Source organism: Helianthus annuus, chromosome 10 (genome assembly GCF_002127325.2).
Source record: "Helianthus annuus cultivar XRQ/B chromosome 10, HanXRQr2.0-SUNRISE, whole genome shotgun sequence".
Lineage (NCBI taxonomy): Eukaryota > Viridiplantae > Streptophyta > Magnoliopsida > Asterales > Asteraceae > Helianthus > Helianthus annuus.
This window is the reverse complement of record NC_035442.2, coordinates 111,085,012-111,096,791: the sequence shown is the minus strand read 5'-3', so window position 1 is coordinate 111,096,791 and position 11,780 is coordinate 111,085,012. Positions and strand designations below refer to the sequence as shown.

Here is an 11,780-nt window from a genome sequence, read left to right as displayed (position 1 = left end):
AACCCTTGTCGTTACGAGTTGCTTGATTCATGTTTGCATGTTTCCTTTTCTTGTCACCGGACAACTCAGCATGCGTCTCGGTACTTTCTGTTGGGTTCAGTGATAGCTTCTTCATACGAACACAATCTTCAGTAAGGCTGACAGCCAGAGTTACAGCCACGGTGATTGTTTGAGGTTTGGCCGAAGTTACCATGTCGCGAAACTCTAGGGCCAGTCCCCAAATGTAGCGTTCAACGCGCTTGAATTCCGGAGTCACCATGTAGGGAATCACCCTAGACAAATCATGGAACCTTCGAGTATACCCGATGATGTCAGCACCTACCATAGTCAAGTGCCAGAACTCCGTCTCCAACCTTTGGAGTTCGGCACAAGAGCAGTACTTCTCTCCCATTTTCTCTTTCAGTTCATCCCAAGTCATGCCATACGCGGCATCATCACCCAGTGTTTGGACTTGCAAGTTCCACCAAGTCAGAGCTTCATCGACAAACAACCCAGTAGCAAAAGTGACTTGCTGATCCGCTGTACACTTACTCATGCGGATAGTGGCTTCAGTCTTTTCCGTCCGGCGTGCAAACGCCACCGCTCCTCCAGTGCCATCGTAGTTCAGTGGTTTGCAGTCGAGGAACTGCTTGAAGGTGCAGCCTTGCGCCGCGTTTCCTCCGGACGAATCTCCATGTCCGTTACGCCTAGCATTGCTTGGTCCTCCACTTTGTTCAGTACGGTTCGCCTCGTACTCGGCGATAGCTGCGGAGATCATCTCTTCCAGTAGAGCATTCAGCTCTTCCGCAGTTTTTGGTAGTGGGGGAGGAGGGGGTTGATCACGAGCGTTCACAGCTCTTCTTGGTGCCATATTCTGGAAGAACACAACACAATAGGGTTAGACATTTGTTTGATATCGTCATACGAGACAGTAGTAGTATATATATTTATACGCAGGTGTATACTACATAAGTGACATCAAACATTCCGCGCAATGCATAAATCAATTCATACAGCAACAAGCATGTATAATTAGGTAAACACCTTACTTCACATTGGCGGTTCTTGTCTTAATACCCTAAGTCATTACTCCAAAGAGTATACGTTTGACCTTTTTCTTGCACTAAGGGAATCTATACGTGACAAGACTTGTTGTGGTTTCTGTGCACTGAGTTCCATAATTACGTATGCATCCATAATTACGTAACTCCTTGCACAGTCCGCACAGTTTGTTTCGTCCTTGTATTTCTTCCTTTAGTTAGGTCATTGTTTCCAGGTAAAGTCATGTGTACTAGCGGTATTCTACTCCTAGTATATGCTAATTATTACACATAATTGCAAGTAATTTCTTAGTTAAAGACAAGTGCTACTCCTGTGCACCTTAAGTCTCGTAGTGCCTCTTCTTGACTCATGTAAACAGTTTCAGGTAGTGGATGTCGTGGGAAGTTTTATGCAATGAAAACTTTTTTGAAAATTGTTTTCGTGATAGGATCATAGAGATTGTAGACTAGACTCGAGAAGGAATCCTGGTTCACTACAATCGCAGCTCTGACACCAATCTGTCACACCCCTTTCTGCGGCGGAAGCACGAGGTGTGATCATGAAAGATTCTCATTGCACACGAAAGGTAAACATACTACATGCTCGTATAAATAACTTCAAATACCATACATTTCATAATTTGAAAACATAAGTTAGCGTTTACATCGCGAGATAGCATAAAACATTGTCTTAAAAAGTTTACAACTTTATTTAAAGATAAACATAAGCGACATCCACAAGCATGAGTAAAGTCGCGCTCACATCCACTTCTAGTTACCTGAAATACGTGTGGGTTTTGGGAAAACGTCAACATATAGTTGGTGTGAATTCATGCAGTTCTTGTATTGAACGTCAGTATACTTTGTATGAAAAACATGGTATGTATCTTGTGAAAATCAAGTATTCATGTATAAATCAAGTATTCATGTATGTATCAAGTTGTTAATGGGTTGCAAGGCCATTAACATGTGACACGACATAGGAAGCAACCAAACCTTAGGCATTTTTCTAGTTGGCATATTATGAGACACAAAAGCACTACTTGGTACTCATTCTCACCAAGAGTATGGTTGCCCGACACCCGTTAGATCTAACCTTTTGTTCTGCGGTCTAGGTATATTGTTGACTAATGGTGCTTATGGTACCCTATTCGTAACACAATTTCTCGTATCATGTATCATTTCTCGTATCATCATACCATTTATAAACATTGTAACATGTATTTCACCCCCGAAGTTATAAAACTGAAAACAGTTAAAAGAAAAGGGGGAGCATGAACTCACAACTTCGCGTTCCTTGCGTCGTAAACTTCACCGGAATTGCTTATATAGCGTCGTGACCTAAACTTGTTTTATTAACGTCAGTCACTAGACTTGTATCGTACAAGCACAAGTCACTATCTTTTGTATTTGTATTGTTGTGTTAAAAATATTTTATATTTTTAACTATGTATCTTACTTATATTATTTTCTCAAAAATTAATATAAGTATCTTGTATTTTGCACTTTGCACCTGAATTATGATTCTTGTATAGTGTATGTGTATTTCTGTATTTTCACTTCTTACGAGTATTTAGTGTATTTTCAAGTCTTAATACACTATTACATATAACACATACTACATACACTTAGAACAAAATGTTGTGATCAATAAATATATATATTTTTCTCAAAAATATCCATACTTAATATCAAGTTTATTCTTGAAGAAAACATCATTTCTTTACTTGGAGTTTACAAAAATTAGGGAAACCTTGGTAAATGTTTTTAGGTACATTTTTAGGGAATAATTTTCTCAAAAGCTTATATTTTCTAAGTATCAAAATTTTATAGAAATTTTGGCAGAGTTTCCCCTAAAAGTTGAGGTTTCCCATGTTTTTAAAAGATGTGTCCATTTTCTTTTAAAATCATGGATCTACAAACCTCTTTTAAAACCGCTTCTCTAACTTGATTTATTTACAAACCTCTTTTATAAATCTTGGATCTACATGATCACCAACTTATTTTGTTCACCTATTTTTCGAGAAATCATTTTTATTCAAGTTCATGATTAACTAGAAGGTGCTTATTTTGTGTAACACATAACCACTTTCTAATCTTGTTAAATCATGTTCCTAAACATTATTTAACAAGATCATATGGTGATTAACATCACATGATCAAGAATCATCACAAAATTTAACAACATATTCATAACATCATCATACTAGTAGCATTTCATCTTCAAGTAAACTTTTTATGTAAGCTTCATTTAAAGTTTTATGTGCATCTTCTTAGTGCTCTTGTTCTTGTGATTTAATCATAATAAACATACTACAACTTGTGACCAAGAAACAAGATGAACAAGGGTGTATAAACAGCTTACTACTAGCACAAGGCTAGGGTAGAATCTAGTGGAAGAGATGATGAGAAAAAGATGATGAACAAGCAAGAAACAAGCTCTTTTGAAGCTCCACAAGATGCAAGCTTCCTTGTATCAACCTTTAAGCTTGAATGGGTCTTGAATAATGGAGGATGATGGTGGTTTAAGGGTGGTGATGGTGGCGGTTTGGGGAGGAGCCGAAAGAGAGAGAGAGAGAGAGAGAGAGAGAGAGTGAAGTGAGGGTGTAAGATTGTGAATGATGGTTGTGATCTAGGTCATGCTTAATATAGATACTTCTAATATTATGTCAAGATCTACAAGCAAAATCTAATAAAATATCAAGATATAATCTTGGGCAAGATTATGAGATCATGGAGGATGATTTGTGGGTCCTCATGGGGACCGAATCAGTTAGCGGGGGGGGGGGGGGGGGGGGGGGGTTGTTATGAAAAATTTGTGACTAAATGGTAAAGATAAGTTAGAATCCAAGTAACTTGATTACATATGTTAGTTATTTGATTTTTTTTAGTGGGTGTCATGGTGAACAGGGACCACGACTAGTAAAAAATAATAAGACCATGTATTTGACAAAAATTTAGTGTCCCGGGTAATGTCCGGTTGTTCGGTTGGATACCGTTCCGTTAAAGTGCTTAATTGGTCCGCAAAGTGTCCTTTTGTAACCCTTTTAATTCCCAACACTTAGGGAAATATTCTGGACAATAAAACATAAATTCTGCATGATATTTATATGTTAAAAAGCTGGTCATAGATGAATTTAATAAAATTCTGCACTTTAAGTGCGTTTCGGGTGCTTTTTAGTGCGTATTTTAGTCTCCGGAAAGTCTATATATTAACCCTTGTATGTACTCTCGGGTTTTAATGTATTCTCATCATTGGACCTACACCTAGGCTCCAATTTTTATTGTATGACTGCTTTCTGCAGAGTCGTTGGCATATTGTGTTTTACTGGTGAGTTTACTAGTATTTTTGACGCAACGCTCTAGCTAATGCATAAAGTAATATTTTGTAGTAATAAACGTGCATGAATTCACTTGTATATAATGAAATCTATCAATGTTGACATTTACGCACATAATTGCAGTCTTTAAATAATGATTAGAATGTACGGAAATTACCGGTTTGTTGCCAGTTGTCACATGAGAGCAGGTTTCTCTTCTCAACTGGCAATTCAATATCCAACGTTGCTACTTGCTTCATGGCATCCACCATCTCGCAACAAAAAAAAAAAAAAACACGATAAGACCATAATGCCAAAAACACATATCAATCATCAAATCAACTTGCTTGATGCATTTTTTAAATCACATTCGGATTATTTCCAAAGCGTTCGACCCAGTTAACCTAGGTTAGACTGGTTAAGCTGTTAAAAATAAGGCATAACCCGTAATTAATAATTAAGTACTTAAATCATATCTGATTATAAGAAGATAACAAATTTAATAAATTGTTAGATGTCCAAATACTTATAAAATTTTTGTAATGGTATTTGAAGTATTATACTTACACAAGTCATTTGCATAGAGCTTAAGACCCTAGGGTTTAGAACCCATAGAACATCCACCAAAGAAGAAGACAAATTAAGCAAGAAATCACACTTAGAAGCTGACCTGAGTATGTGCAGGCCCAATATTGTTGCAGATGATCTAAAAGTGAAATATGAAAACAATGATAGAATAGAAAACTTGCTTACGCGTTTTTACATATAGGGTCGCACGAAAAGGAAAGCACTAACTCATTGAATCGATAACAAATATACCGTAAACATACCCCAAATAACAGACAACTGATATGATTCATCGACAGCCCACTTTCAACTTACTTGCAATTTACTTATTGTTGAGATATAAAAAATATGATAAAGCAAATTACTCACTTAAAAATGATAAAATAGCTATAAATGAAAATTGTATAAATTTCTTGAAGATCTCTTCCAACTCTGAATGAATCTTTTTATCTTACTGCATGTAAAGTTTATACAAAAGAATGAAAGGCATCCAAATTATGTTGTTTAATGTATAACAACCTCCTTTACTGCGGCTGCAGTAACAAAAACACAAAGCGGAATGGAAGTGTAACCGTAAAATAACTGAAACATGAGACTCTGCGTTACACCTTAAATTTAGTAGCTTCGTTGACAATCTACAAAAAAAAGTGAGCTAAATGCCAATTGTTTTGGTATGAATAACACGGTGGAGCTGAATGTATGATTCATTCTAACTGCAAAACTTGAGATTGTGCTTGGAAGAACTTATATCATCACAAAATTGAGTTTAACTACTTTACATGCCTTGGAAACTAGAGGGACTAAACTAGACATTCTTGAAAGATCCTTTATTAAAACAAGATAAGATTTAAAACACACACTTTGTATGTGTTTCTTTCTGGTCGAACAAAACAGAGCCACAGAGAGCTCTTGTTCTTCAAAACCCTAATACCAAATTCCTTCAATAATTCAGAGGAAAATCAAGTTAGGAATCGAATTCAAGTGAAATTCCTGATCACTATAGTTAAAGGATCACAAGGTATGTTTAAATTTTTGATCTTGGTGATGTTTTGATTCTTCTTGAATTCTCATAAATGAAATTATTAAAGAATTGATAGATGTTATGACTAAAGTAGGATGATTATATGTCTAGGAACTATTCCTAGATAAGAAATTGATGAATTCATGTCATAACCTAGTGATTTCAATGTTTATCATAGGGGGGTTATGTGGGTTTTGTGAATAATATGAAGAACACTTGAATCAAAGTGATGATCTAGTGTTATTTGATAGATATGATATAAGTTTAAGTGTTAAATTAGTATTCTTGACATTTGAATTGGAATATTATGATTTAACATGGTTAAAGATTATTAGTTGTGAACTTGGTATGTTAGCAGACTATTTACGCATATAAGATGTTTGATAAAATGCTTACATGAACTTGAAATAAGTGAGAATTATGAAGAAATCACTTATTTAACTAAGTTAGAAGCATTGAGTGTTGAAATCTTGAAATATGAATTCTAAGCAATATGTTCGAATGGAATTCTATAGGCAAATTGGGTGGATCGTCAAGTAGTCAAGGCGGAATGGATAGTCGTTGAAAGGAAAGCTTTAAAGGTACGTGGCTATACGCTTCGTAAAATTTCGTTAGTATTTTATGGTTAGTTATTTGAATGATAATCGAATTGTCAGGAAGATTGATTAATACTAAAACGGAGGATTCCGTATGTATTAACCGATCGAAATAACAAGAGTATAGCGATAAGTAAAAACGTAAAAGTGGTGGATTCCACTATGATGTTCAAACGGGTCAAAAGGACTCTAATTATACATGTTTGGTTTGATATAAAGCGAGGTTTTCGCTAACAAACTAAACATGTCAAAATAACCAAAGTAGTAAAACTTTGGTGATATAAAGCGATGGTTTTCGCTAACAAACTAAACGGGTCAATATGATGGCTTGATGTAAACCGGGAAGGTTACATGAGTAAAGACGTCGAAACGATGCTGGGTTTTGAATTAATATATTCATTATAAGCCTTAGCCGAGAATCGGCTATGCGTAATACAAGTCAAAAACTCAGGCATTGAGTATGACTAAAATAAGCACAATTCCGTATAAGGAATTCGTGTCAATGATGTTCGGCTAAGTTGTACTCGAAAGGATCAATCAAATATAACGGGCGCATAACCTCATGGTTAAAGCCCCTAGTATTAGTAAACATCCGAGTTTGTGATGTTAGTGTAGAAAGGATAGTTATTTGGACCAAATTGATGTTTAAAATATGAATGGGTCAAAATAAATTGAAAATAATATAATGCCGATAAAAGTTAAGAAATTTGTTAATCCGGATATCGGATTTTTACTCCATGCGATGGGGGAACGAATTACGATCACGTAGGAAGAAACGTGATGCAAATCAGATCAAAATCGAACAAGTTATGGTCATTTTAGTAGAAACTAGTTTGGCTGAAAAAGATGCAGGTCTGGAATCAAAACACTCTGTCGAAATGTAGTGCTCGCGCCTCGCGACGGCCACATGCCAGCACGGTCGTGGCCCGCGACGACTGTCGCTTCACGCGACGATCAACATCCATCCCGTTGTGACACGCGACAGGTTAAAAAGACTGCATTTTTGTTGTTGTTTGTTGTTTAAGTCATGGAACTTATATAAACAAAATTTTAACTTTCATAACTAACAAAGTTTGAGTGTTTTGATGATTAGGTAACTCATGAAATGTGTCGGATAAAGATCAAGCGCGCACGAGGACCGAACACACAAATAAATGAAGCTTCCGTTGTTATATTAGTAGCTTTTGTTACAAAACTTGTATGATCATCTTTTGAATGTTCTCTTAAACTGGTGTAAATATCGTTTGAACGTTTTGCAAGCTAAGTAAACGTCGTTATATCAATGTAGTTGAAAAGAGGAAATATTTTGATATAAAATTTGACGACATATTATATAAAAAGCACAATGTTTTGTAAGGGTCTTACAATTTGTTACTTTACTGTTACTGAACTGGTTAAATGACTATAATACCCTCCAAAGACCAAAATTACAAATGTGAAAATTTATCTTCTTTATAACTCTCTACAAGACATACAATACAACTAGATTCATCACCATCCCTGTTCCCCCAAATCCACAATGCATAAAGAATGCCTCGTATTGTTTCTAAAGAATGCCCCAAATCGACAATTAGAAACTAATTCATATGAAAAAAGTTTGTATCTATTAGGGAGTGAAATTCGTCATTACAAACAAGAAAATCTTTGATTGAGAGAGCAAGAAAATGTATTGTGGGGTGATAATTAATGGTGGCAGTGATTGTTGTGCAATGGGGGTGGTGGTGCGGAGGTGAATGAAGAATGATTTGTGAAGAAGAAGGGTTTACACCTTTTTTATTGTGATTATATCTAATTGATTTTATTGATAATAGTGAAAAGACAATTATACCTTTCAAAATCAACTTAAAAAGACATATATGTCTTAGTCAACTAACCATCAACTAATAGCAAATGTTTCCAAAGACTTGATTGATTTCAATTGACAACCACATATACTTGATTATTTGTTTTTTTTTTTTTCAAATGAAGACTGAAAATGTGATTTAGTATAAACCCTATAGACTGATACGTTACTCTTTTTATTAATTAACTATATATTAATTAATTAACTATATATTAATTAACAAAAGTTCACTTCCTCACATAATCACTATTCCTTTTTCATTGACTTTTTGACTTTTTATATTCTTTAATTTTCTTATACTTTTAACCATTTTACTTTTTTTTACACTTTTAAACCCAATAGTTTTTTTTTACACTTTTAACCCCATAGATTTCATCTTTTACATAAATGTCATAAATATTTTCTATTTTTAACCCCAACAATTTTTCACTTTAAACTTTGGTCCTATTACATCTTTTACAAATATTTAATTTTACGATTCGTTATAAATTTTACGAGTTAACATGCTGCAATTCGAGCGGGTGGTTCAACATTGTTACGTCTATTTTTTACGGTTTAACGGCTCCGTCAAAACTCGTGGATCCTAAGCTAACTTAGTTATTTTTTTCTATGTTTTACTTTTTCAGACTATTTTTTTGCGAGTTAACACGCCGTAACATGCATTTGTGATTCATACTTTTTATGTTCAGTGGTGGACATACAGTGTAAGTAGGGGCAACCTCTGCTAAGGCTTGGCGCTCCGGCGGTAGTGTAAAATTAGTGTAATTTTGGAAAAATTTGACGTTTTTTCGAGTTCATTACCGCTTATTTGTAAAACGTTACGGCTTGGCGGATTTTCTAGATCCGCCACTGTTTATGTTTACTTTTTGTTTGGCTTAACGGTCTGGTCGCTAAGGGCAAATCTTAAATACTAATTTAAATTTAAAAGTTATTTTTACTAATTATTTAGAAAATATTTAAATTTAAATTTAAAGTTCAATCATTTGGTATTGACGTCTTTCCTATGATGACAAGAAAGCATACCAATATATTCTGGGTGACACGTCATACGACAAATTATATATTTATATTTATAATGATATATAAAGGTTGTGAATACACGTTGAATTTTGTGCTCTATGATTGGAATGGGAACTAGGAAATGGGGTTTACGTGGCAATTTAATCATACAAAACGCGTAATACAAAAAGAAAATAGTAACAGATCTTTTTTAGTTTGAATTCTATTCTATGTTTTTTTTTGAATGGCTCAGCGGAACACACCTAGACGAAGTACCTCCGCCCCCCGGGATCGACCCCCGGGCCCCCCCTAAGGTCCAGCCCACACCAGCTTTCGACCGGCTGGTAGTCGACCCCTTAGCACACCCGTGCGGGAAAACCGCTCTAGCCCGGGATCGAACCCGTGACCAGAGGGTAAAACCCTCACACCTCCACCCAGCTGAGCTGGGCTTCATTGGCAATTCTATTCTATGTGTATCAACAATTATTTGCTATTCAAGATATTTTATTTTATTTCAACTTTCATGAATTATGTACCGATATTTTGATGTATATAAGTATACATATACATATTACCCGGAATTTTATTCACAGTATGGTTTATAAGCACGAATTAATTCCTTACTATTATATTATATTATATTATATTATATTATATTATATTATATTATATTATATTATATTATATTATATTATATTATATTATATATTATATTATTATATATTTTACATCTATACAATTACAAGATGGGGGAATAGTGCCAGGCAGCTGCCTGGCACTCCCCCATTGGACCAACGTTTTTTTAATTCTATTTTATTTCCAGATTAAAATTACGCTTTCGTCCTTCGTTTAAAAATACGCTTTTGCCCCCAGCTCAAAATAAAATTATAATTTTGCCCCTAGCTCAAAATTACGCTTTTGCCCTCGGTTCAAAAACTCATTTTTAATTTTGGTTGGCACTCCCCTATTGGACCACCAGTTTTATTGTTTTATATTCGTTTAAAATTACGATTTCGTCCTTAATTTAAAATAAAATTATGTTTTCGCCCCCACTTCAAAATAAAATTACATATTTGTCCCTCGCTCGAAATTACGATTTTGCCATCGGTTAAAAATTATGATTTTTTCTCCAGATTACAACTACAATTTTGGCCCCAGTTCAAAATAAATTTTTGCTTTCGCCCAAACTAAAAATGACGATTTCGCATTTTCGGCCCTTTCAAAAATTATTATTTCGCCTTAAGTTTAAAAATATGTTTTTGCCCGGTTCAAAATAAAACTATGCTTTTGCCCCTATTCAAAATTACGATTTTGCCATCAGTTCAAAATTTTGAATTTGCCCGAGTTCAAATTAAAAATGTAGTTTTGTCCCCAGCTTAAAATAACGATTTTGTCCTTAGTGCAAAGTTATATTACGATTTTGTCTCCGGTTCAAATTTATAGTATTGTCATCACTTTAACTTTTGGCAAATTACGATTTTACCCAAGTCAACAAATACAACTTTGCCCTCAGTTCAAATTACAGTATTGCTATCGTTTTAGTTTTTTTAGCAAAATTATAAAAGTGTTTTTTTATATTAGTTGATTGGATTTAATTTTTTTTCCATGTCAAGGAGCTTTCTAAAACTCACTCATTAATCCTTACAAGCTACAGTTTTGCCCTGAGCTCTGAACTACGGTCTTGTCATCGTTTTAGTTTTTTTTACTAACAAAACTATAATAGTGTTTTTTTCATTGATTGATAATTATTCGGCCATCGCCCCGCAACGCGGGCGGTGGCATTAACTAGTTATATATGAATTTAAAGTGTCGATGAACAGTAACAAAAATATTAATTTTTTATTATTATAATACTTGTAAATAAATCAAATAGATGGAAAGGGCCTTTAAATGGCAATCGAGGAAAGTGGGCCATCCCAACCACACACAAACTATTAATTAGGTAATACTAATACTAACACATAATGTGATTTTAGTTTCCAATTGTAACGAACCACAAAAAAAATATACATCCTCATTATCTAAGGTATTTAACTAACATACAGATATTAATAACGAAGGACGATACAGTAGCGATACGATATCATCTTAATGAATAATAGTAACTAATCAATTTTGAGGATTTGCTTTTTTTATTATTAATACCTATTTATCATTTATTTGATTTTTAGTAATAAATAATAATTGATCATATTTAAGTATTTGTTTTTTTAACTTTTAATATTTATTAGTATATTTTATTTTTAGTAATAACTTGCATTAGTTAACTATTTTAAAATTTTAAATCCGTAACATTTATTTTCATAACATTCTAAGTTATCTGGTCGCACGTTGTGACGGTACGTTACAACGAGCATTAGATCGGTATTGATTCGGTTAGTTACAATACTGATATAATATATGTATTCGGTAAAG

The 11,780-nt window shown here is 34.2% G+C and overlaps 1 long non-coding RNA gene across 1 annotated transcript; it reads left to right on the top strand.

Annotated features, from left to right (window-relative positions):
- The first annotated feature begins 6,441 nt into the window (after positions 1-6,441).
- On the top strand, positions 6,442-7,806 carry LOC110881794. The gene is made up of 2 exons (XR_002559894.2): positions 6,442-6,508; positions 7,617-7,806. It is a non-coding gene; the product is annotated as an uncharacterized LOC110881794 (long non-coding RNA).
- Positions 7,807-11,780: the final 3,974 nt, after the last annotated feature.